The sequence below is a fragment of the Ceratotherium simum genome, chromosome 20 (genome assembly GCF_057802395.1).
Source record: "Ceratotherium simum simum isolate JZ-2026a chromosome 20, ASM5780239v1, whole genome shotgun sequence".
NCBI lineage: Eukaryota > Metazoa > Chordata > Mammalia > Perissodactyla > Rhinocerotidae > Ceratotherium > Ceratotherium simum.
The window spans coordinates 41,879,084-41,905,622 of NC_141919.1; the positions used below are offsets into that span (position 1 = coordinate 41,879,084).

The 26,539-nt window shown below is 36.4% G+C and overlaps 1 long non-coding RNA gene across 1 annotated transcript in view; it reads left to right on the plus strand.

The window, feature by feature from the left end:
• Nucleotides 1–1,448: 1,448 nt before the first annotated feature.
• The window catches only part of LOC147914436 (uncharacterized), a 28,991-nt gene continuing 3,900 nt past the window's right edge, over nucleotides 1,449–26,539 (plus strand). The window contains exons 1-2 of the long non-coding RNA XR_015555322.1: nucleotides 1,449–1,973; nucleotides 15,625–15,685. This is a non-coding gene — a long non-coding RNA (uncharacterized LOC147914436). The remainder of the gene's footprint in view (nucleotides 1,974–15,624; nucleotides 15,686–26,539) is intronic.

Sequence of the window (26,539 nt, forward strand, 5' to 3'; positions counted from 1 at the left end):
GATCAGCTCTGAGCTAACATCCATGCTAATCCTCCTCTTTTTTGCTGAGGAGACCGGCTCTGAGCTAACATCTATTGCCAATCCTCCTCCTTTTTTTATTTTTCCCCAAAGCCCCAGTGGATAGTTGTATGTCATAGTTGTACATCCTTCTAGTTGCTGTATGTCGGACGCGGCCTCAACATGGCCGGAGAAGCGGTGCGTCAGTGCGCGCCCGGGATCCAAACCCGGGCCGCCAGTAGCGGAGCGTGCACACTTAACTGCTAAGCCACGGGGCCAGCCCACCTATTTACTTTTTAATCATGATTTTGAGGAACAGAAATTCTTCATTTTAATGACATTCAGTTTATCATTTTTATATTTGTTGTTGTTCTAGTTCTGCTTAAGAAATCTTTGCCCACACTCAAGTCATAAAGATATTTTCTGATATTTGCTTCTGGAAGTTTGAGTTTTTAGTTTTTTTTTTTTTGTGAGGAAGATCAGCACTGAGCTAACATCTGATGCCAATCCTCCTCTTTTTTTGCTGAAGAAGATTGGACCTGAGCTAACATCCATGCCCATCTTCCTCTATTTTATATGGGATGCTGCCACAGCTTGGCTCTACAAGCAGTGCGTCGGTGGGCGCCTGGGATCCAAACCGGTGAACCCCCGGCCTCTGCAGCAGAGCACGTGCACTTAACTGCTTGTGCCACCGGGCTGGCTCCAGTTTTTTTAGTTTTATATTTAGGTCTAAGATCAAACTCAAATTAATTTTTGAGTATGGCATGAGATAAGTCTCAAGGTTTCTAATTTTTCCGTATGGTTGGCCAATCATTCCAGCATCACTTATAGAAAAGACCATCCTCTCCTCCACTAACGAAGGGATTAAATCAGGCAATTGTATATGGGTGTGGGTATATTTCTAGGGTTTCTTTTCTCTTCCATTGGTCTATTTGTCTAATATTGTATGAATAATTCCTTAATTAATGTAACCTAAAAATGTCTTAAAATTGGGAGTGTAAGACCTCTAATGTCTTAGTTTTTTAACTTTCCTAGGATCTTTGCATTTCCATGTTAGTTGTATGATCAGCTCATCAACCTACACTGAAAACTTGCAGAGATGTTGATGGCCACTGCATTGAATTCATAGATCGATTTTGGATTACTTGACACCTGAACAATATCGAGCCTTCATTGAACTCTCCAATAATTTAAGTATTCCTTAATTTCTGTAAACAATGTTTCATAATTTTCAGTATGGAAGTCTTACAAGTCTTTTATTAGAGTCAACCCTGAGTATGTGTATTTTTACAGTATTATAAACAATATTTTAAAATTTTCATTTACAAATGTTTGTTGCTGGTATACACAAACACAATTGAATTTTTTATATTAACCTTGGATTCAGCCGACTTCCTTAATCCATTTGTGAATTATAATGGTTTGTCGATTCTCTTGGATTTTCTACATACAGAAACATATCATCTTGGAATAAAAATAGTTTTACTTTCATTCTCTGTATTAGTTATGCATTGCCTCAATAATGTTGTATAGAAAGCTACCATAAAACTCCCTGGACTAATAATTATTTAGACTGTCAATATGAAAATCAGAGATTTAGGCTTGTTTTTTTTTCTAGTCTTTGCTGAATTAGCTCACATGTCTGGAGTTGGCTAGCTGTTTGCTGAGGTGGGTGGGCTATTAGCTGATGTGCTGCGGCTCAGCTCCAGGTTTCTCACAGCCATCTAGCAGAAGAACTTGGGCAAGTTCTCATGGGAAAGTAGAGGTGCACAGGAAAACGTGTCCAATTGTGTAAGTAACGTTCAAACTCCTTGCTTGTGTCTTGTTTGTTAACAGCTCACTGGCCAAAGCATATCAGATGGCTGATCATAGTGTTCAGGACTGGGTATAATCCCTTGCCCAGAGTGGACGAGAACCTGAAAGTTACAAGCAAAATGTACAGATATGGGGAGGGGTGAAGAATTTGAGCCATTAAGGTAATGTACCACATATTTCAGATATGATAGCTTGTAATTCTTTTTCTTGTAATTCTTAGACTGGTTAGGTCATCAGTACAATGCTGATAGAAAGACTGATGGTGAACATCCATGTCTTGTTTCTGTACACAGTGGGAAAATATTCAATATTACATGATTGCATATAATGTTAGCTCATGATTTTTGTAAATAATCTTTAGCAGATGATAAAGATTTTACTTTTACTTCTAGTATGTTTTAATCATAAATAGGTGTTGAATTTGATTGAGATGATCATGTGTCCTTTCTTTATTTTTTTAATGTGGTGAATTATGCTTATTACTATTCTAATGTTGAGCCAACTTTTCACTCCTGGAATAAATACCACTTAGTCTTGATGTTTTATCGTTTTCCTATATGGATGGATTCTACTCACTAATATTTTCTTCAGGATATATATATATTTTTGTTTTTGTGAGGAAGATCAGCCCTGAGCTAACATCCATGCCGATCCTCCTCTTTTTGCTGAGGAAGACCAGCTCTGAGCTAACATCCATGCTGATGGGACGCCGCCATAGCACAGCCCAACAAGTGGTGCGTCGGTGGGCGCCCGGGATCCAAACCCAGGCCACCAGCAGCAGGCAGAGCGCTCGCACTTAACCGCCACGCCACAAGGCTGGCCCCTCTTAAGGATATCTCTTTTTGTTTTTTGGTCTATTCTCAGGAGAGATATCCACCTATAATTTTCCTTTCATGTAAATTCCCTGTCAAGATTTTATATCAATGTTATTTTGGCCCAAAAAATGAATTGCAAAATCTTCCCTCTTTTCCTTTTCTACAAAAGTGTTTGTGCAAGATTAGTATTATTTCTTACTTGATTATTTAGAGAAATCAGCAGTGAGGTCATCTGGGCTCAAAATTTTTTGGTAGGAAGGTTTGTATTGTGGATTCAATTTTTTGATAGATATAGGGCCAGTTTTCTGTCTTTTTATGTCAGCTTTGTTTTATCATGTTTTTCAAGGAAATTTTCCATTTCATCTCTTTTTTGTGTTTATTGGTATAACATATTTAATATTTTCTTTTAATTTTTCATATCTGTAGAGTCTTTAGTGATGTCCCCTATTCATTCTTTGTATTGAGTTTTCTCTTTTCATTTGATCATATAGCCAGAGGTTTATCAATTTTATTAATCTTTTCAAAGAACTAAGTTGTGCTTTGATGAGATTGTTATTTTATATGGTTCTAGTTTTCTAGTTTTTATTTTCTTCCTCATATTTTTATTGTTTTTTCCTTCTAAATTCTTTGCTATTCTGTTTCTAACTTCTTGACTGGATGCTTAGACCATTGATTTAAATCTTTATGATTTTTCTTTTTTTTTTCTTTTATATTTCTTACTATTTTAAAAAATTTTTTGTTTATTGCAGTAACATTGGTTTATAACATTGTATAAATTTCAGGTGTACATCATTATACTTCTATTTCTGCATAGATTACATCATGTTCACCACTCAAATACTAACTACAACCCATCACCACACACTTGTGCCGAATTATCCCTTTCGCCCTCCTCCCTCCCCCCTTCCCCTCTGGTAACCACCAATCCAATCTCTGTCTCTATGTGTTTGTTTGTTGTTGTTATTATCTACTACGTAATGAGGGAAATCATATGGTATTTGACCTTCTCCGCCTGACTTATTTCGCTTTGCATGATACCCTCAATGTCCATCCATGTTGTCATCAATGGCTGGATTTCATCGTTTCTTTGGCTGAGTAGTATTCCATCGTGTATATATACCTCATCTTCTTTATCCATTTGTCCATTGGTGGGCGCTTAGGTTGCTTCCAAGTCTTGGCTATTGTGAATAACGCTGCAATGAAGACAGGGGTGCACGTATCGTTACACATTGGTGTTTTCAAGTTCTTTGGATAAATACCCAGCAGTGGAATAGCTGGATCATATGGTAGTTCTATCCTTAATTTTTTGAGGAATCTCCATACTGTTTTCCATAGTGGCTGCACCAGTTTGCACTCCCACCAGCACTGTGTGAGAGTTCCCTTCTCTCCACATCCTCTCCAACATGTTGTTTCCTGTCTTGTTAATTATAGCCGTTCTGACGGGCGTGAAGTGATATCTCATTGTAGTTTTGATTTGCATTTCCCTGATAGTTAATGATTTTGAACATCTTTTCATGTGTCTGTTGGCCATCTGTATATCTTCTTTGGAGAAATGTCTGTTCGGGTCTTTTGCCCATTTTTTAATTGGATTGTTAGTTTTTTTTGTTGTTGAGATGCATGAGTCCTTTATATATTTTGGAGATTAACCCCTTATCACATGTATGGTTTGCAAATATCTTCTCCCAATTGTTAGGTTGTCTTTTCGTTTTGTTGATGGTTTCCTTTGCTGTGCAGAAGCTTTTTAGTTTGATGTAGTCCCATTTGTTTATTTTTTCTATTGTTTCTCTTGCCCAGTCAGACAGGGTGCTTGAAAATATGTTGCTAAGACTGATGTTGAAGAGTGTACTGCCTATGTTTTCTTCTAGAAGTTTCATAGTTTCAGGTCTTACATGCAAGTCTTTAATCCATTTGGAGTTAATTTTTGTGTATGGTGTAAGGTAAGGGTCTACTTTCATTTTTTGGCATATGGCTATCCAGTTTTCCCAACACCATTTGTTGAAGAGACTTTCTTTTCTCCATTGTACATTCTTGGCTCCTTTGTCGAAGATTAGCTGTCCATAGATGTGTGGCTTTATTTCTGGGCTTTCAATTCTTTTCCATTGATCTGTGTGTCTTTTTTTGTGCCAGTACCATGCTGTTTTGGTTACTATAGCTTTGTAGTATATTTTGAAATCAGGGAGTGTGATACCTCCAGCTTTGTTCTTTTTTCTCAGGATTCCTTTACCTATTCGGGGTCTTTTGTTGTTCCATATAAATTTTATGATTCTTTGTTCTATTTCTGTGAAAAATGTTGTTGGAACTTTGATAGGGATTGCATTGAATCTATAGATGGCTTTAGGAAGTATGGACGTCTTAACTATGTTAATTATTCCAATCCAAGAGCACGGAATATCTTTCCATTTCTTTGTGTCTTCTTCAATTTCTTTCAGCAATGTTTTATAGTTGTCAGTGTACAGATATTTCACCTCTTTGGTTAAATGTATTCCTAGGTATTTTATTCTTTTTGTTGCAATTGTAAATGGGATTGTATTCTTAATTTCTCTTTCTGCTACTTTGTTGTTAGTGTATCGAAATGCAACTGATTTTTGTATGTTGATTTTGTATCCTGCAACTTTACTGTATTCGTTTATTACTTCTAAAAGTTTTCTGGTGGATTCTTTAGGTTTTTCTATATATAAAATCATGTCATCTGCAATAGTGACAGTTTCACTTCTTCCTTTCCAATTTGGATCCCTTTTATTTCTTTTTCTTGCCTGATTGCTCTGGCGAGGACTTCCAATACTATGTTAAATAGGAGTGGTGACAGTGGGCATCCTTGTCTGGTTCCTGTTATTAGAGGGATAGGTTTCAGTTTTTCACCATTGAGGATGATATTAGCTGTGGGTTTGTCATATATGGCCTTTATTATGTTGAGGTACTTTCCTTCTATACTCATTTTATTCAGAGTTTTTATCATGAATGAATGCTGTATCTTGTCAAATGCTTTCTCTGCATCTATTGAGATGATCATGTGATTTTTATTCTTCATTTTATTAATGTGGTGTATTACATTGATTGATTTGCGAATGTTGAACGATCCCTGCATACCTGGAATAAATCCCACTTGATCATGGTGTATAATCTTTTTAATTTATTGTTGTATGCGATTTGCTAGTATTTTGTTGAGGATTTTTACATCGATGTTCATCAGTGATATTGGCCTGTAATTTTCTTTTTTTGTGTTGTCCCTATCTGGTTTTGGTATCAGGGTAATGTTGGCTTTGTAGAATGAATTAGGTAGCTTCCCCCCTCCTCAATTTTTGGAAGAGTTTGAGAAGGATAGGTATTAAGTCTTCTTTGAATGTTTGGTAGAATTCACCAGGGAAGTCGTCTGGCCCGGGACTTTTATTTTTGGGGAGGTTTTTGATTACTGTTTCGATCTCCTTACTGGTGATTGATCTATTCAAATTCTCTACTTCTTCTTGATCCAGTTTTGGAAGGTTGTATGATTCTAAGAATTTATCCATTTCTTCCAGATTGTTGAGTTGGCTGGCATATAGCTTTTCATAGTATTCTCTTATACTCTTTTGTATTTCTGAGGTGTCTGTTGTAATTTCTCCTCTTTCATTTCTGATTTTACTCATTTGTGCCTTCTCTCTTTTTTTCTTGGGGAGTCTAGCTAAAGGTTTGTCAATTTTGTTTATCTTTTCAAAGTACTAGCTCTTGGTTTTATTAATTTTTTCTATTGTTTTTTTAGTCTCTATTTCATTTCTTTCTGCTCTGATTTTTATTATTTTCCTTCTTCTACTGATTTTGGGCTTTGTTTGTTCTTCTTTTTCCAGTTCCTTTAGGTGCATTGTTAGATTGTTTGTTTGATATTTTTCTTGTTTATTGAGATAGGCCTGTATCGCTATAAACTTCCCTCTTAGAACCGCTTTTGCTGTATCCCATAAATTCTGGCATGTCGTATTTTCATTTTCATTTGTCTCCAGGTATTTTTTGATTTCTTCTTTGATTTCTTCATTGACCCAGTCATTGTTCAGTAGCATTTTGTTTAATCTCCACGTATTTGTGGCTTTTCTGATTTTCTTCCTATAGTTGATTTCTAGTTTCATACTGTTGTGGTCACAAAAGATGCTTGGTATTATTTCAATCTTCTTAAATTTATGGAGACTTGTTTTGTGGCCTAATATGTGGTCAATCCTGGAGAATGTTCCATGTGCATTTGAAAAGAACGTGTATTCTTCAGTTTTGGATGGAATGCTCTGTATACATCTACTGGGTCCATGTGTTCTAGTGTGTCATTTAAGGCCAATGTTTCCTTATTGATCTTCTGTTTGGATGATCTATCCGTTGGTGTAAGTGGAGTGTTAAAGTCCCCTACTATTATTGTGTTACTGTCTATTTCTCTTTTTATGTCTGTTAATAATTGCTTTATATATTTAGTGGCACCTACATTGGGTGCTTAGATATTTACAAGTGTTATATCTTCTTGTTAGATTTTTCCCTTGATCATTATGTAATGCCCTTCTTTGTCTCTTTTTACAGTTTTTGTTTTAAAGTCTATTTTGTTTGATATAAGTACTGCTAACCCAGCTTTCTTTTCATTCCCATTTGCATGGAGTATCTTTTTCCATCCCTTCACTTTCAGTTTGTGAGTGTCTTTAGGTCTGAAGTGTGTCTCATGTATGCAGCATATATCTAGGTCTTGTTGTTTTCTCCAATCAGCCACCCTATGCCTTTTATTTGGGTATTTAGTCCGTTGCCATTTAAAGTAGCTATTGATAAGTATGTACTTACTGCCATTTATTAACTTTTTTTTTTCTCAGTGTTTTAGTAGTCCTTCTCTGTTCCTTTCTCTTTCTATACAGAATTGGGGAGTCTCTTAAGTTTGACCTCTGTCTGAAAGCTCAACTCTTTAACTCCCCTCCTCCCTTCTTTTATGTTTTTGATATCATATCTAAATTCTTTTTTGTGCATTTGTATCTATTACCCTCTTACCATGGAAATAGATAATTTTTCCTATTTGTGGTCTTCTCTTTTCCCCTTAAATCAGTCCCTTTAACATTTCTTGTAGCATTGGCTTCTTGGTGACAAACTCCTTTAATTTTTGCTTGTCTGGGAAATTTTTGATATCTCTTTCTATTTTGAATGATAACCTTGCTGGGTAGAGTATTCTTGGCTGTAAATTTTTTCCTTTTAGCACTTTAAATATATTGTGCCTCTCTCTTCTAGCCTGTAAGGTTTCTGCTGAGAAGTCAGCTGAGAGCCTTATGGGGTTTCCTTTGTATGTAACTTGTCTTTCTCTTGCGGCTTTTAGGATTCTCTCTTTATCTTTAATTCTGGCCATTTTGATTATGATATGTCTTGGTATGGGCCTCCTTGGGTTTATGTTGTTTGGGGCTCTCTGTGCTTCCTGTACCTGGATGTCTGTTTCCTTCCTTAGGTTAGGGAAGTTTTCATCTATTATTTCTTGAAATAGATTCTCTGCCCCTTTGTCTCATTCTTCTCCTTCTGGGACACCTATAACATGGATGTTAGTGCGCTTGATGTTGTCCCAGAGGTGCCTTAGACTGTCCTCACTCTTTTTAATTCTTTTCTCTTTTACCTGTTCAGCTTGGGTAATTTCTTCTAGTCTTTTGTCCAGCTCACAGATCCGTTCTTCTGTATCCTCTACTCTGCTTTTGAGTCCCTCTAGTGAATTTTTCATTTCCAGTATTGTATTCTTCATTTCTGATCGGTTCTTTTTTATATCTTCCATTTCTTTGTTGACATTCTCACTGAGTCCATCTGTTCTTCTCCCCAGATCAGTGAGCATCCTTAACACTCTTAGTTTGAACTCTCTGTCGGGTAGGTTGCTCATTTCTGTTTCACTTAGTTCCTTTTCTGGTGTTTTGTCCTGTTCCCTTACTTGGAATGTATTCTTTTGCCTCCTCATTTTGCCTCTTTCCCTGTGCTTGTGTCTACGTATTAGGTAGGTCAGCTACGTCTCCTGCTCTTGGATAGGTGACCTTATATAAGTGATGCCTTAGGAGGCCTGCAGTGTGCTTCCCTCAGTTCTCAATGTTCCTGGGGTGACCCCCATGTGGGCTACGTGTGTCCTTCTGTTGTGTCCTGTTTGCTCTCCCTGTAGGCACCCAGGGAGGCCGAGTTATGCTCCTGGTCAGCTGTTGTAATGCTCAGCTGCTTGTAGTTGTTGTGGGCCTTTCATTCTCTTTATCAGGTCTGGGGAGCCCTAGCACAGTTGGCTGCAAGTTCTAATACCACATTTGTGTTGCAGTATTTCTTTTAAGTGAGTAGACCCCCAGTATGGCAGGTTGTTAGGCTCAGTGCCTTACAATAGCTATAAGCCTCCAGCCTTTAGGTCTCTTGTCAGCTCTCTGAGGATTGCAGCTGGGTGGGGCTGGCCTCAGGCACAGGAGCACTCAATTGCTTCAGGCTGTGGAATGTGGGGCAAACTCCCTATGTGGGTCTTTGAGAAGCACAAGTCTTCTGTAGCTGACCAGCCCTGCCGCCCACAGGTCCACACACACAGTCAACACAGTCCTGCTCCTTGTGCGTGCCCCAACCTCCTGAAGAGGACCCAGTCTCTCCACGGCAGGAGCCCCACACACTCCACCACCGCCCCACACTCTCCACCTGCTCCTTGTGCATGCCCTGCCCCACTGAAGTGTGCTCAGTTGCCAGGCTGCAGAGAATCCAGTCACCAATCTATGCAGGCCCACAAGTTGCCTGAGGGCTTGTTGTTGGGTGGGGCCAGTCTCTAGGGTGTGCTGCCTGCCCTGGTTGAGGTGGATTAAATCAGTGCTCTAGTGGGTGGGGCAGATGTGGGTTAGCAGGCTCCAGGGAGAACTCCAAAGGCATCTGTGTCAGCATGCCCACACCAGGCCACAACAATGGCCTCTGCCAATGTCCCAGTCCCTGGTGAGGTCTCACCTCTCACCGAGATGCACTCAGGACCTATCAGGTGAGTCTCTTTTCACCAAAGCACCATGCACCTTTCTTTCTGGTGATTTTAGGTTGCTTTCTGAAATGGGTCCATTTGCGCGTAGGCCCTTTAAGAGCTGGTTTTAATTTCTTTGTGAACCAGCTTTTCTGGGGGTGCTCCCCAATGTTTTAGTAGCAGGCAAAGTCAGATATTATGCCACTCATCTCGATTGTGCTGGGTCCACAAAATGCCTACGGGGGGGCACTCCCTGGCTCAGGGCCCCGCTCCTCCAGGGAGGGCTGTGGACCTGTGGGCTGCTCCCCAGCGGCCGTGAGGCTGGCGGCTTGTCAAGGCGGCATTTTTCTCTCCAGAAGGGAGTTTCTGCCTCTTCCACCTCAGTTAGGATTGTCCTTTGTTGCAGGGATTACTCTTATCCAGATTTCAGTCCTGTCTCAGGGGTAATTTTTCCACAAGTAGTTGTAATTTGCTGTGTCCGTGGGAGGAGGTGAGTTCAGAGTCTGCTTACGCCACCATCTTGACTTCTCTCCTCTGGGAAACAACTTAATGAACAAGAGTACAGAACTTGTGTACAATTTCTTTTGTCCTTATTTTTACAAATTCCACTCATTTCCAAAGTTACTTAAGTGTCTTATTCCCCTACCCGTTAGATGAGTTTTATACATTTGTAATACAGATAGATTGTTTTGTCACATTCCGCATTCTCTCTTGGGAGGCTCTAATCTTATAAATAATTTCTTTTTAATTTGCATACATTAAATTTCACTCTTTGTGCTTTAAAATTCTGTGGGTTTGTACAAATTTATCCTTACAGTCATTACAGATATTATACAAATGTATAGCATCATGCAGAATAGATTCACAAACCCCACCAACCCCTAAGATTCACCTATCCAACTCTCCCCCCTCCTCTCAACTCCTGATATTCGCTGATCTTTTTGTTTCTATATAGTTCTGCCATTTCCTGAATATTACAATTGCAATCATACATTATGCAGCTTTTTCAGACTGACTTCTTTCACTTAGCATAATCCACTTAAAATTCATTCATGCCTTTTCATGTTGGATAGCTCATTTTTTTAATTGCTGAATTATATTCCATTGTATGCATATAGCGCTGTGTATTTTCCATTTTCCTTTTGAAAGATATCTTGTTTGCTTCCGGTTTTTTTGTAATTATGAATAAAGCTGCTATAAACATTGACATTTGGGTTTTTGTGTGGACATAAGCTTTTACATCAGTTGGGTAAATTCCTAGGAGCATGATTGCTGGATCATATAGTAAGACTATGTTTAGCTTTATAAGAAACTGCTAAACTGTCTTCCAAAGTGGCTGTACTATTTGGCATTCCCACCAGTAATGATTAAGAGTTCCTGTTGTTCTGCGTCCTTGCCAGGAAATGGTAATGTCAGCTTTTTGGATTTTAGTCATTTTAATTGGTGTATAGTGGTATCTTAGTGTTGTTTTAATGTGCAATTTCCTAGAGAAATAGTGTTGATCATCTTTTCATATGCTTATTTGTCATCTTTATGTCTTCTTTGGTGAGGTGTCAGTTTAGATCTTTTGTCCATTTTTTAACTGGGTTATTTGTTTTCTTATTGCTGAGTTGGAAGTATTCTTTGTATATTTTGGATAAAAATCCTTTTTCAGATATGTGTGTCCCAAATTTTTTCTCCCAGTCTGTGGCTTTTCTTTTTATTCTATTAACAGTGTATTTTGCAGGGCAGACATTTTTAATTTTAATGAGGTCCAACTAATCAATTTTTCTTTCATTGTGTCATGTTTTTGGTGTTGTATTTAAAAACTCATCATAAAATAAAATGTCACCAGGTTTTCTCATGTTTTCTTCTACAAGTTCTACAGTTTTGCATTTTACATTTACATTTTGATTCATCTTGAGTTACATTTGTGAAATGCTGCGAGGTCTGTATTTAGGTTGATTTTTTTCCTCATATGAGCATGCAATTGTTCTAGCACCATTCGTTGAAAGAAATATTCTTTCTCTGTTGAATTGCCTTTGCTCCTTTGTCAAATATCAGCTGAATTTACTTGTGTGAGTCTATTTCTAGACTTTCTATTCTGTTTCATTGATCTAAGTGTCTATTCTTTGCCAGTGCCACATTATCTTGATTACTGTAGCTTTGGAGTAAGTCTTGAAATCTGGTACCTTTTCATATAAACTTTAGAACTGGTTTGTCAATATGTGTGAAATATCTTACTAACTTTTTGATTGAGAATGCATTGAATATATAGATCAAGATAACTGATATCAACAATATTGTCTTTCAATCCGTGAACATAGATAATCTCTCTATTTATTTAGATCTTCTTCGATTTCTTTAATCAGAGTCTTGTAGTTTTCTGCATATAGATACTGTATGTATTTTGTTAAATTTATACTTAAATATCCAATTTTTGTGCCATTATAAATGATATGTCTTTTAGATTTGATACTCCAATTGTTCATTGCTGGTATGTAAGAAAGCAGTTAACTTTTTTATATTAATCTTGTATCCTGCAAATTTGTTATACTCACTTATTAGTTCTGGGAATTGGAGGTTTATTTATTTATTTATTTTCTACATAGACAGTAATGGCATCTGCAAAGAAAGAGTTTTATTTCTTCCTTCCCAATTGGTATAATTTTTTTTTTTTTTTTTTTGGCTTATCATACTAGCCAGGACTTCAAGTATCATGTTGTGAGCAACACTGGTGAATACTGCTTTGGTATATTGGCGTATTTGGTAAATATTGTCATCTGGCATTGATGAGTTCTACAGTGACTCTAATGCTAGTTTGTCTTATTACTTTTGTTGATTACTTTCCTTTCAACGGTAGCTTAAATAAAACATCGTGATATTGTGCATCTACTTTTACATTTTCCTTGAGTACCATACTCTCTTGATTTATAGCTTGAGTTCTTTTCTCACTTTTGGTAAGCTTTTCATAAATATTTGAATGCATCTTCCATTTCACTTGATGAGTTTTCTACTTCAGACACCTATTTTTCTTAAGCCTATCTCTATTCCTTATTATCAGGTTCTCTCTAAGTGACTTAATCTCTGCCTACATTGGATAGAGTTATCTCAGTCTTTTATTCTATGAAAAGCTCTCAATTTCAACAGTGACTATGCCATTCACTGCTGTTTCTAAATTATTTGTCAATTTGGGATTATTGTTTTTTGGTGACTTTCTATGTTTTTGCAAGTCCGCAATCTCAATTAAATATGCTTTGTAATCTCATATTTGAAATCTAATATTACTGAATTATTCTCACCAAATTGTTCTAGATTGTGATCTGATTATGAGGAACTCTCAATTCATGACTATTTTCTTCAGAGTTGGGCACTTTGTCTACCTTTTGCATACTATGTTCTTTTTTTTTTTTTTTTTACTTATATAATTTTTGTGAGGAAGATCAGCCCTGAGCTAACATCCATGCTAATCCTCCTCTTTTTTTGCTGAGGAAGACCGGCTCTGAGCTAACATCTATTGCCAATCCTCCTCCTTCTTTTTTCCCCCCAAAGCCCCAGTAGATTGTTGTATGTCATAGCTGCACATCCTTCTAGTTCCTGTATGTGGGACGCGGCCTCAGCATGCCCTGACAAGTGGTGAGTCGGTGGGCGCCTGGGATCTGAATCTGGGCCGCCAGTAGCAGAGCGCGTGCACTTAACCACTAAGCCACGGGGCCTGCCCCTGCATACTCTGTTCTTTCTATTTTTTTCCTATTTCATATCTAGGGAGCAGAGTTGCCACACCATCCTTTCTTTATATTGCTCACATTTGAGCAGCAGTTTTTAGTCTTTTTTCTCTAAAGCAGTCCTGGTAATTTTTACTTCTCTTCCCACTGGATATGAAACCATCTCCCCCAAGTGAGCACTACTTTATGAGTGGTTATTTTGTGTGTTATAACCTCTTTTATAGGCTAATGGAGGTGGACTGTGGAGAAATGTTACGGAAAAAGAAGAGCTAAAATGCTAGTACTTATTTTTAGAAATTCTTCACTCTGTTCTTTCTTCTAAGGTTTTGTTTAGTGTCCTGTATCAAGGTTTAGATCATCATGTCTGGGAGGCATATCTCATTATTGTCAAGGGACATTTCAAGATCTAGATCATTCCACAATTCTATGTTTAGATACAAGGCTTTAGTTTCACCAGGGAGACACAGTGCCATTGTTTACTTTCCCCTCTTTGGTGTCCCTCCCTCTCTGGTAACCATTCCTTTATACCATTACATTACCATATAAAAAAGACTGTGGTTCGGTAAAAGTGGCACTTGATTGTGACGCCAGAGTTCTGGTTTGAAGTTTTTGATTTTGACCCTAGCTATGTGACCTGTAGCAAATTTCATTCTTATCTGAAAAGTGTTTGCACAGAAAGGTGGTGAGAGTAAAGTGATTTAACCAATATGATTTCCACAGTTTATTTAGTTATAGTATTCCATAACTACGAATTTATGAACTTCCTGAATCAATGCTAAACATAAAGTGTTGAATCTATAAAGCTTTATGTAGGTAGAAAATTACAAATAATTAAGTCTAATGTTCGTATGTATTATCTATACAGATAGCAAAAACCTAGATATTTAGAGGTATCTGAATAGGTTTGCATACCCTGTAGCAGCCTTAAATATTGGAGTTTTTATTTAAATAGATACATAGATAAAATGAAGTGGCAAATTGAGGAATTATGTGATAATTTAGTCTCTCTGATATTTTTACCTGAAATTTAGGCAACCGAGCATTAGAGAAAATAACTAAGCAAACCTCTTGAGGTTGCATTTTTAGACAAAGTTGATACCTACTAATAAGCAAGTAAGTGATTTGGGGTAGGATAAAAGAACAAGCTCAATTATAAATCATCTAGATAATTTTGCCCTGACTGACGCCTATACCTCTGTCTTAGAATTTTGCTTCGTGTTTAAAAACGGATTTCTCTTTTGACTAGCCTCCTCCTTTAGAGTGATGGGTAGTATGTTGTGAATTAATCCTTTATGCAGTTTCTTTTCAGTTAACTTCACATTACTTCACTTTTAGGAATAATAAAAAGAGGGATTTAGGGGGTTGCTTTTGTCATGTGGTAGTGGCATCATATGCTATTCTCAATCTGATCATGTAAGTGAATTAAGTGGAAGATTTATTATGAGGAATATTTTCCTTACTTAAAACACTGTGTTCTTACAGTGAGAGAGTAAGATATGGTTCTATTTGTAAACAACTGAAGCATAATATCTGCAACACATCATGTAAAGGTATAATCACTGTCAAAGTGCCAAGGTACCATCACAGAAAGTGACTGCTGTAATTGACAGAGATAGTGATCAGGCTCCGGAACCATTTGCTGATTGCATATTCATGATTCCACTTTGTAATATGCTACAGTTACTCTGTGAGTTATTCTAAATGGATGTTTTAACATCACTAGACTGACACTATGTATTCTGAAATTTGCAAGTCTAATCTTTAACACATCTCTGTCTGCTTTGTCTTGGAATGTCTAACTCGTGAAATGGGAACATAGCCATTGGCCTGAATAGGAGGTTGCATGTTTATGCCATTATCACAGTGCAGTCAGATGAATTCAGCCCTAAACTCTTGCCTTTTTATAACTTTAAAGTAAACATTGGCAGTCAGTTAAAACTAACTTCTAAATGCAATGCTTTTCTTGTTAGCCCCTTTACATGGCCAATTGTTTAGTCTCTCACTGACAGGTACTTATATAACTGTGGACAATAATTATTTTACATATTATCCCTCAGTGGAGTCATCTGTGGTGTTTTCAACCTATGTGTCACATGGTATCCCCCCCGCCCCCACATCTTGACAAATTAATTTTGGAGTGTGTTGAGAAAATCTATAAATTATCCTCAAATACAGTAATGTAGAATGCTGATTTACAAAATTTAAATACATCACCTTTTACATGGAAATTAAATGCAAATAATATAGAGAATAAAATATAATGTGTTCCAATACTGAACTTTTGGTCTAATTTGTTTTCTTCATTATGGTAAGAAAAACTGACTGGGTTTATTAAGGAATCTATAAATTTTACCACAAACCTTTTCAATAGGCTAAAGCAGAAGCTACGACAAGATGTGGAAAGCCACGAAAGCATTCAAAGGAAAGGAGAAGTAAGTCCCTTTTAAAAAAATTTAGAACATGTTCAAAAGTATTCATGTTGTTAATTTAATGTAATAGACAGAAGTCCATATTGATAAATAAATTTTAGAAATGCTAGGAATTAGAATGAACATATACTTCTTTTAGTTTCAAAATTTGATATAGTATTTCTCAAGTGTTTTAATTATCTAAATAAGATTATACACATAAATAATACTTTAGTTTTTAAAATAAATATTTTATTAAGGTATTGTATAGATATATAAAAGTATGTAAATGTAAAAGTGTAGAAATCAAGAGTGCTTGGCTCAGTGAATCTTCATAAAGTGCACACGGCTATAACACATTAGATTTTAAAATTATTCTATAAAAAATTATCTAACTCTGAGTAGCTAAGGATGCAGGAATATTCTAAGTATACTTTTTCAAAACTACTTCCCTTAACATGACAATCAAGGAGTAATTAAGTAAGATTGAAATTATCTCCAGGGTAATTTTAGAGTAGAAGTAATGGCACCTCTCTAGGTTGTTTGTCTGGAGAGACCTGGATTAAAACCAAGCCAATAGACTCTTCTGTCTGGCAGTTTGGCAAAACCATGTTGGTTGAAGCAGTTATGAGTGAATCATGCTAATCATAATGAAACTCAAGGGATAATCCTGGAAACTAAATTAAAGTTTAATTTCTACAATTACAATTAATCTCCCCAATTTGGTGGACATAGCACATCTTAATGCTCATAGGTTTCCTTCATAGCTGTAGGCAGATGCTGCTTTCTAATCTTTATATGCCACGTGCACATGAAGACTGCCAGGTCTTCAGTTATTTCAAAAATCATGAACTCCATTCTGTATTGGAAGGTCCATTTCCAAAAAGTTTTTTGAATCAGGGGAAAGCACTTGGAGAAATCCATCTGTAAAAACAAACTAATACCATTAGAAGGATATTTCCCTTTCATTTCATTTCTCATCTAGGACCTATTGTCATTTATTATTCATTTATTAATCCAAGAAACATTTACTACATCCTCTTTATATGTCTAGCTTTGTTTCAGGTGATGGATGTTAAAAAAAAAAAAAAATTGATGGCAGAGTGCTTGACCTTAAAGAGCTTACAGTCTCTGCAAAGGTGTGGTAGGGCAGTAGATCACAGAGGTCTCCTTTCACCCATTTATTCAAACAAATAACTATTGAGTTCTTTTGTATGCCAGGAAAATTACAGGCCTTTTGAGTAAAGCATTTAATAAACTAGACAAAATTCTTGCCCTTATAGAGCTTATATTCTGATAAAGGTGACGGGTGATAAGCAAAGTATAGAAGTAAGCAAGTAGTGTGGTAGGTTGATCAGATTTTTGGCTTCAGTTAATTACCTCACTATATCCAAGCCTCTTTGCAGTGTGGCTTTACACAAACCTTGAATTTGGGCTTGTTTTTAAACTTGTTTTGGAAAATAGAATGTGATGGAAGTGACATTGTGCTGGTTCCTAACCTAGGCCTAAAGAAGTCCTGCACATTTCTACTCTCTTTCTGAATGGTACCTCTCCCTTCCGAATAAGCTGAAAGGCCATCCTGGATCAAGATGCTCTCAGCCAAACCAACAGTAGACCCCAGACAATAAGTGAGCCTAGCCAAGACAGCTGAGTTCAGTACTAATCAGCAGAACCATCTAGGCCACCCCTAGACCCACGAGTCAAAATAAGTCTTCATTATTGTATGCCGTTAGGGCTTTGAGACTATTTGTTATGCAGCATTATTGTGGCAATAGATAACTGACCCATGTGGTACATGAGATAATGAAAATTGCTAAGGAGATAAAATAAATAAGAGACAGGGTATGCAAAGATCGGGAGTGGGCATGGAAATTTTAAAGATGATGGCCAGAAATGCTTCAGTGAGAAATTGACTTTTGAGTAAAAATCTGAAGCAAGTGAGGGAGTAAGCTAAACGGGTGTCTGGTGGAAGGCCATTCCAGGCATAGGGAACACTGAGAGCAAAGGCCCTGAGTAAATAGAACAGCTGGAACGTTTGAAGAACAGGTAGCAGATAACTGATGTTAGATTAGAATATACTAAAAGGACAGTAAAAAGAGATGAGATCAAAGCCTTACAGGACAGGGAAAGAGGGCCAGATCATGTAGGATTTGGTAGGTCATTGTAAGGTCTTTGGGTTTTACTTTGAGTGAGATGGGAAGTTATTGGGGGTATTGATTGATGGATTCTGATGTAAGTTTTACAGGTATCATTCTGCATCTGTTTAGAAAATAGATTACAGAGGATCAAGGGTGGTAGGAAGACCAATTAGGAGACAACGTAATAATCTAAAACGATAGTAGTGCTAACCTTCATTCATGATAAAAACTCTCAGTAAACTAGGAATTAATGGTAATTTTTTAACTTCATAAAGACTATCTACAAAAACCCTACAGCTAACATCATACCTTATGGTGAGAAATGAAGCTTTCACACTGCAATCAGGTACAGGGCAAGGATGTCCCCCTCTCACTACTCCTTTTCGACATCATACTGGAAGTCTTTGCTAATGCAATAAGGGAAGAAAGGAAAGAAAAAGTATACAAACCGGGAAGGAAGACATAAAACTGTTTTTGTTCACAGATGGCATGATTGTCTATGTAGAAAATCCAGAAGAATTGATAAAAATCTCCTGGAATAATAAGCAATTATTATTAGCAAGTTTGTAAGATACAAGGTATACAAGTCAATTGCTTTCCTATATACCAACAATGAAAAGGTCAAATTTAAAATTAAAAATACAGTATCATTTACATTAGCATCCAAAAAAATGAAATACTTGGGTGTAAATCTAACAAAATATGTACAATATCTATATTAGCAAGACTGAAAAACTCTAATGAATAAAATCAAGGAATTAAATAAATGGAGAGATAGTCTATGTTCATGGATAGGAAAACTCAATATTATCAAGATGTCAGTTCTTCCCAACTTGATCTATAGAGTCACTGCAATCCCAATAAAAATATCAGAAATTTATTTTATGGATATCAATAAATTGATTCTAAAGTTTATATAGAGAGGCAAAAGACCTAGAGTAGCCAACATAATATCGAAGGAGAAGAACAAAGTTAGAGGAAGGGAAAGAAGAAAAAAAAGAAAAAAAACAAAGAAAAAGAAAATACATCCTTGACCTAATCCTCACAATTTACACAAAAAATAACTCAGAATAAATCACAGATTTAAATATAAAACATAGAACTATAAGACTTTTAGGAAAAAACCTTCAGGCTCTAGGGCTACGCAAAGAGCTCTTAAACTTGATGCCAAAAACATTACCCATCAAAGAAAAATTGATAAATTGGATCTCATCAAAATTTAAAACAGTTGCTCTGTCAAAAACCCTAAGAGGTTGAAAACAATAAACTACAGACTGGGAGAAAATATTTGCAAATGTATTCGAAAAAAGACTGGTACCTGAAGTGTACAAAGAACTTTCAAAACTCAACAACAAAATAATACTTCAAATAGAAAATGAGCAAATGTCATTCACAGGCATTTCATTGAAGACAATATACAGATGACAAATAAGCACATAAAGAGATGTTCAACGTTACCGTTAGCCAAATGCAAATTAAAACTACAATGAGATAGCTCTGCATACCTATTCAAATGGCTAAAATTTTAAAAAATGCTGAGGAGGATGTGGAGAAATTGGATCATCATGTACTTCTCGTGGGAATGCAAAATGGTAAGGGCACTCTGGAAAACAATTTGATGTCTCTTATAAAACTAAACACTCAACTACCATACGACTCAGCAATTGCACCCTTGGGCATTTATTCCAGAAAAAATGAAAACTATGTTCACACAAAAACATTCATAGCAGTTTTATTCATAATGGCCATAAACTGGACACAACTCAGGTGTCCTTTCTATGTGAATGGTTAAACAAAGTGTTGTTCATCCGTGCCATGGAATACTGACTAACAATATAAAGGAACAAACTGTTGACATAAGAAATAACTTGGATGAATCTTAAAGGAATTATACAGGGAGGAAAAGACAATATCAATAGGTTATATACTGTATGATTTTATTTATATAACATTCTTAGAATGACAGAATTATTCAGAGGGAGAACAGATTAGTGGTCACCAGGGTCAGATAGAGGTTGAGACTGGGGAAAGGAGGTGGTTGTGGTTAAAAAAGGGTACCAGAAGTGATCCTTGTAATGATGGTACTGTTTTGTGTTTTGAATATAGTGGTAGAAACACAAACCTGAATGTGTGATAAAATTGCATAAAACTAAACACATACACACACACAAGTACCTATAGAGCTGGCAAAATCTAAATAAAATTGACGGATTATATCAATGTCAATTTCCTGGCTGTAATATTGTACTGTAGTTACCATTGGGAAAAACTGGCTAAAGGGTACATGGAATATCTCTGTATTATTTCTTACAACTGCATGTGAATCTACAATTGCCTCAAAATAGATAGATTAATTAAATAATAACTAAATATGTAATTATCATATGACTGATCAATTCCACGTTTACATATTTACCCATGAGAAAGAAGAATAATATGTGTCCGCAGAAAGATCTGTACACAAATTTTCGTAGTAGCGGTATATATAATAGTGAAAATCTGGAAATGATCTAAATATCCATCAACAGATAAATGAATAAACAAATTGTGGTATATCCATATCATGGTATTCTATTTGGCAATAAAAAGAACAAACTATTGCTACAAACAAAAACATGGGTGAATTTCAAAAACATGTTGAGAGAAAGAAGCCTGATCCAAAAGAGCAATTACTGTATGAATCCATTAATATTCATTTCTAGAATAGGCAAAAACATCTATATTGGCAGAAAGAGCAGTGGGCCTGGTACCAAGGTAGGAGTTTGGATGCCTGTTGTCAGAAGGGAAATTTTTGAGAAGTGATGAAAATATTCTACATTTTGCTTATAGTGATGGTTACATGGGTCTATACGTTAATTAAATTTTATGAAATTATACAATTAAAATCATGTATTTTATGTTATGTGAAGGATACTTCAAAAAAGGTGATTTAAAAGAAAAATTGCATCAGTGTGAGATAATATGAGGTGATGTACCTTTTCATGTAAAGTTGGTAGAGAAAGTCTCTCAGATAAGGTGACATTTGACCAGTGACATGAAATAAATGAAAGTGCAAGAAAATGTCTTTGTGAAAAATGTTCTATACAGCAAGAACAGAAAATACACATACCCTAACATGAGATCCAGCATAGCGTATTCAGATACCCATGAGGCCAGTGTGGCTGGGGTGAGGGAACCTAAATGAGTGGTAAGAAACAAGCTCGGGTATGTAAGTGAAGACAGATGGGGGAGGGGGTGGGCACAGATCATTCAAAGTCAATTTGTTGCTCTGAGTAAAATGGTCAGCCATCATTAGGGGGCAGAAGAATAACATGACCTAACTATATTTTAATGGGATTGCTTCCCTAGTGTGTGAAGAATAGTGTCAGATCATACCATATGGAAAACTATATTTTCTTTCTTTTAAGATCATTGCATTCAGCTTTCATTTCTATGAAATGGGTATTTGTTCAAGTCCCAAGAATTAGCTTGATGCTCAAGATGTTCTCCTGTGAGTACATTTCAGAGCCTGTCTACCAAAATAAAATAGACTCTCAACTTTTCTATTACTTTGACATTGTAGACATAAAAACTTATTTTATAGATATTCCAAAACCAGTAAAATAAATAATTACGAAAACACTTGGTATTAAAAAAAAATGCAAGTAACTGCATCATGGTTGTAAAAGCACACAATGCCCAAAGTGACTTTGAAACAATTACGTATGATACACATTTGACGGAATTTGGTTGGTGCTTTTAAAGATGATTTTTTGTTTTGTATGTGAATAAAAATAGCACAGACCCAAGAACAGCCACATCGTGCCATCAGAGAACATAAGTCACAAAGCATGTGATTAAGAAAACAGTATCAAGTCAATACAAATCAGTTAATTTTGCTAATGACTGTCATGCATGGTAAAAATAGACAGTGAGCTCCCTTCTGGCAGAATTAACAAGCACATACCTAATATGGAGAGTAGAAATCATAGTAAATAGAAGATGGGAAAAGAACAAGAGGAATAACAGTGAGGAGGCAGAGGAGAGAATTCTAGCAGTTGCTCATACGCAGAGGCCAGCATTCAGCCCATCAGTAATGTGGGCACCAGCAACGTGAAGGCAGAAAACCCTGCAAAAATAACTACTCAACACGCACGTCCTAGCCGGGCGCCAAATCAGGTCACAGCAATCCCAAACACCTTTCTGGGAAAAAGAGTCAACCTATTGACAACTGTTTCAGCAAACTGTTAACCAGGTAGTTATTAAGGAGTCAGTTTATATTTTCAAGTCTTGCCCTAATAGCCTAAGTTTTACTTCTTTTTCCCTTAGAAACAACTTGGTTTCCTCCTTTTAAACAAATATCTTTGGTGTTATTGTCAAGAAAAGAAAATCAGTGCTTGTCTCAACGAAGAGTATTCCCTTTTTTTTCTTTTCCTTTTCTTTAACATATTGTCATTGATATGTCATTCTGTTTGCCCATTCTGGAAAAAAAAAAAATCCTAATTATTTCAACTAGCCTATCTCTCATCATCAATAGCAAAAAACCCCATAGCTATTTTATACCAGATTAAGGTAGCAAGGTTCAGCTGAAAAACAAAAATGTATCAACTTCCTCTGTAACTGCTTCAAAAATTGCCATGCAAGTACATGTTTATTTAACAAACATCTCCTTACAGCCCCCTATGGGCTTGGGGATACACGGACAGATAAAACCAAGTTTCTGCCATCGGCTTAATAATCCATTGTGGGAGACGGCATATAAATACATAATTAAAATACCTAATGCAGTTTAAAATTTACTGACCCCAAGACACTTTTCTGGAATCCTCAGATTAGGTGGTTCCTCTTGTTATATACCATTAGAGCACCTTACAGTCGTCCTTATAGAATTTAAATTCATTCATTCACCAATATATGATTTTTGATTGCCACTCGGCATGTGCCAGACTTTATTCTAGGTAGTGAGTGGTGTCTAGAATAATAAACAAAGTCACTGCCTTCACGGAGCTTATCTTCCATTGTTAGAGAAAGAAAGACAATAAGCAGATGATATAATCTTAGGTAGTGCTAATAGTTAAGATGAAAAACGAACAGGGTGAACAGTTAGAGAGTAATGGAGTAGAGATTATTATAGACAGATATATTATAAAAGGCCTATTTAAGGAGGTTATGTTATTCAGAGACCTAAATAAAATTGTGTTAGTTTTTTATCATTGCTGTTACAAATCACCACAAACTTAGTGGCTTAAATAGTACAGAAATATTATCTTAGAGTTCTGTAGGTCAGAAGTCTCATTGGGCTAAAATCAAGGTGTCAGCAGAGCTGCGCTACTCTGAAAGCCCTGGGGTAGCATTGGTTTCCTTGCCTTTTCCAGATACTAGAGGGTGCCCACATTGTTTGGCACATGGTCTGCTTCCTTCATCTTCAAAGCCAGTAAGTCGAGTCTTATCACATTGCACTTCTCTGAACTTCTTCCATCATCACATCTTCCTCCGATAAACTCTCCATCTCAAAGTCTTTAATTTTAATTACATTTCCAAAGTCCCTTTTGCCATGTATGGTAACATATTCACAGGGTCCAGGGTTAAGGACATGGACACTTTTTGGGGTGGGGTGCATTATGCCTAACACAGAAGTGAAGAAATGTTTTATGTAAAGATGTAGAGAAAGAGCGTGCAAGGAAGAGGAATTAGGCAAGTGCAAAGACATTGAGGTGAAAATTAGGTTGATGTGTCTGAGTCTGCAAGACCAGTGTGTCTGATGGAGGGAATGAGATAATAATAAGTGATGAGGTCAGTGACTTAAGCAAAGTCCAGGTAAAGTAGGGCTTTGAAGCCATGGTAATATTGCATTTTATTTTGATTATTATAAAAAATCACAAGAGGCTTTTGGAAGGGATGGTGATGTAATCTGTTCATTGTGTTTAATGTGTATGGTCACTACTAGAATATGAGTAATTTGAGTGTAGGGACCATGTCTATCATATTCACCAGTGTATCTCTAATATTTGATTAGTTCTTAACTCAGAGTAAGCCCGCAATGAGCACTGTTTGGCCAATTTATGAATGAATGAGATGTATTGCCCCCAGTAAATAATCAATTAATTTTTCTTTGCCTGCTTCCCATCTATCTTCCTATGTTCCCATCCTCCCCTTTTCCCTCCTTCCATCCCTTTCTTCCTTCTTTATTTCCTCCTTTCCTTCCACTCTTTTAGAAATATGGGTGCTATGAACACTTAAAATCAACTGCCTAGGGAAGTAGAGAATGCCAGTGACGTCTGTTGGATAGAAGCATACTTATCTTAAAATAAGAAAAGATTCATCTTATTGCCAAGAAATCAGCTCTAGTCTGATGACTCTTCATGATGCGTGTCTTGCCAGATTAAAGGTTATGATTTGGCCAGAGGAAGTAGTGCAGAAACCAGATATAAAAGATTCTTTGCTATCCTTTTGATCTACTTCCATACATTTTGTAAAATCCACACTTGGATTGATTGGTTCCCTGAGAATTTTCATTTTATCAGATGGGGCTATACCCTGTAGCCCTTGTCAAGTTTGTCAAGACCACACACCAATTGTAAGAACAAAGTTACTGCTTATCTCTTCCAATTCCTCATAAGCCATGTCAGAAATAAACATCAAGTCTCTCTCCGTATTGGACCTTTACTAACAGTCACTGAATGACTATTATAAGACAATTAGGCAGTATCTGTACATTATTTCATCTAATTCCCACATCAACCTATTAATAGCAGTTACATCTCCTTTTCACCCATTGCAAAAAATCAGGTGTAGAAATTTAACAAAACATGATGTACAAAAACGTGTGTAATAAACTGCTATTTATCTAAAAAGGGGACGAATGCAAATATGTGTCTGTGTGGAGAAGCATTACTTTTTTTTTTTAAAAGAATGGAAAACAAAGCCAAAAACAGAAATGATTTTCTACAGAGGAGAAAATAGTTACATATTACAGGAGAAACGAGTAGTTGAACTTAAAAAGTTAGACTTCTCTGAATTTAATTGATTTGTAGATTTGACTCTGGAGCCATATAAATATTTTGAATAATTTTACAATAAAATTGAATGTATACAAGCAATCTATAAAACAAAAGCACAATGAAATAAATAAGCCTATCTCTCAAGTTGTTGGCATGACCACACAGAGAGAAGTTATTTCAAATGATGTAAAGATATGGTAAGCCAACTATACTTCCTGAGAATGAAAAGAGTAGAATAAAAATTCTTAAACTCTTTTCAGTAATTATGAGTGATGTTGTTAGTATTATTATTCTGAGACTGTTTTATGTGTAAGGTAGAATAAAATGAATGAATATTTATGTTATGTTGCTGGGTTCTTAGATTTCTTAGCCTACAAGAGAGGATATACAGGATTGGTGAGATTAACTGGAAGTCCATGGTCCTGAATTTGAATTGGAATTATCAGTATGAGCTCAGGTTTTAAAAAACAAACAAAAAAGTTATATATTAGCTCTGTCCAGAGAAAATCAGTGGACCCAAGCCACTTCTGGCTTCTAGTAAGTGCTAAATAAATGCAACCGGCTATTATTCTCTCAGTTTTGAGTTGTATTACTAAAATATCCTACTGAGAAAGAGAAGCTAAGATTCAAGCATAACTGGCTGCTAGAAAAACATCACTTATGCTTAAACTCTTTGATTAAGTGTCCTCTGACACACAGTACATTGACAACACCAGACAGAAACAATAATGGTAATGGAAAGAATGGATTCTCCCTTACTTGTCTCAGTTAGGGCTGGAGGGTCAGTAAGGTTGATCAGGAAAATATTAGTATAACCAGTAATTTCCATATCCATCTATATCTAGGTATTCTACAAGAGCTATCAGCAAATAGTCAACTTATTTTCACTTTCGTCTTTAATTCTCCCTCTCATCTGATGGAAGCGGCCATGCAAAGTTCCATGTCCAAACTGAGATCTGGATGAGAGAGAAAAACAAAGTTAGATGATCGCTGGCCAGTTAAGGCAGTCCCAGCTGGTTAAGCACCACTCCCTGCCAGACCACACAATGAGCATCAAATAATGGCAGTCTCTTAGGATCACATCTTTCTTGTTCCTGTTAAGCTTTTACCCTGGCCTCACCCTTTATTCTCTCATCTCTGAAATCCCTATCTGAATTTTGCCCTTATCCATTGCATGTGATGTCCCTGATACCTTGATTCTCAGCCATTGCTGTGGATTTTTCTGGCTTTTGTTTGAATCTTCAGTTTTTATTGTTTCTGTGGATATGTGTTTATTTCTATCTGCAGCAGTTTTGTCAGTTCATCCAAATTAGTTTAATGTTTATTTTCCTTGAGACATTCTAAAGTATCTACAATAGAAATTTCAAAGAGCACATGGGTGTGTTGGTGTGAATGTATGCGTGTGTGTATGCATGCATGTGAATGTGGGCACTGTGTGTAAGAGTGTGGGGGGAGGTTAGGTAGAGAGATGAGTCCACACTAGAAATACGTTGACATGGATTCTAGCCCTGATGCTATCCATAACTTTACAGTGTATTTTTGGGCAAGTCACTGGTTTCTCATTTTCCTCACTTTTTAAAAGCTTACTATGTGCTAGGAACAGGGTGAGAATGGTTAACAGAATGGCTAACTTATAGCAATTGACCTTAAAGAACTCACAGTTGGCAGAGTCTAGTGGGGAAACAGACATGTAAATTCACAGTCATGGTGAGAATGAGCATTTATTCAGTTCTCATTATGTAACATGCACTATACTCTGT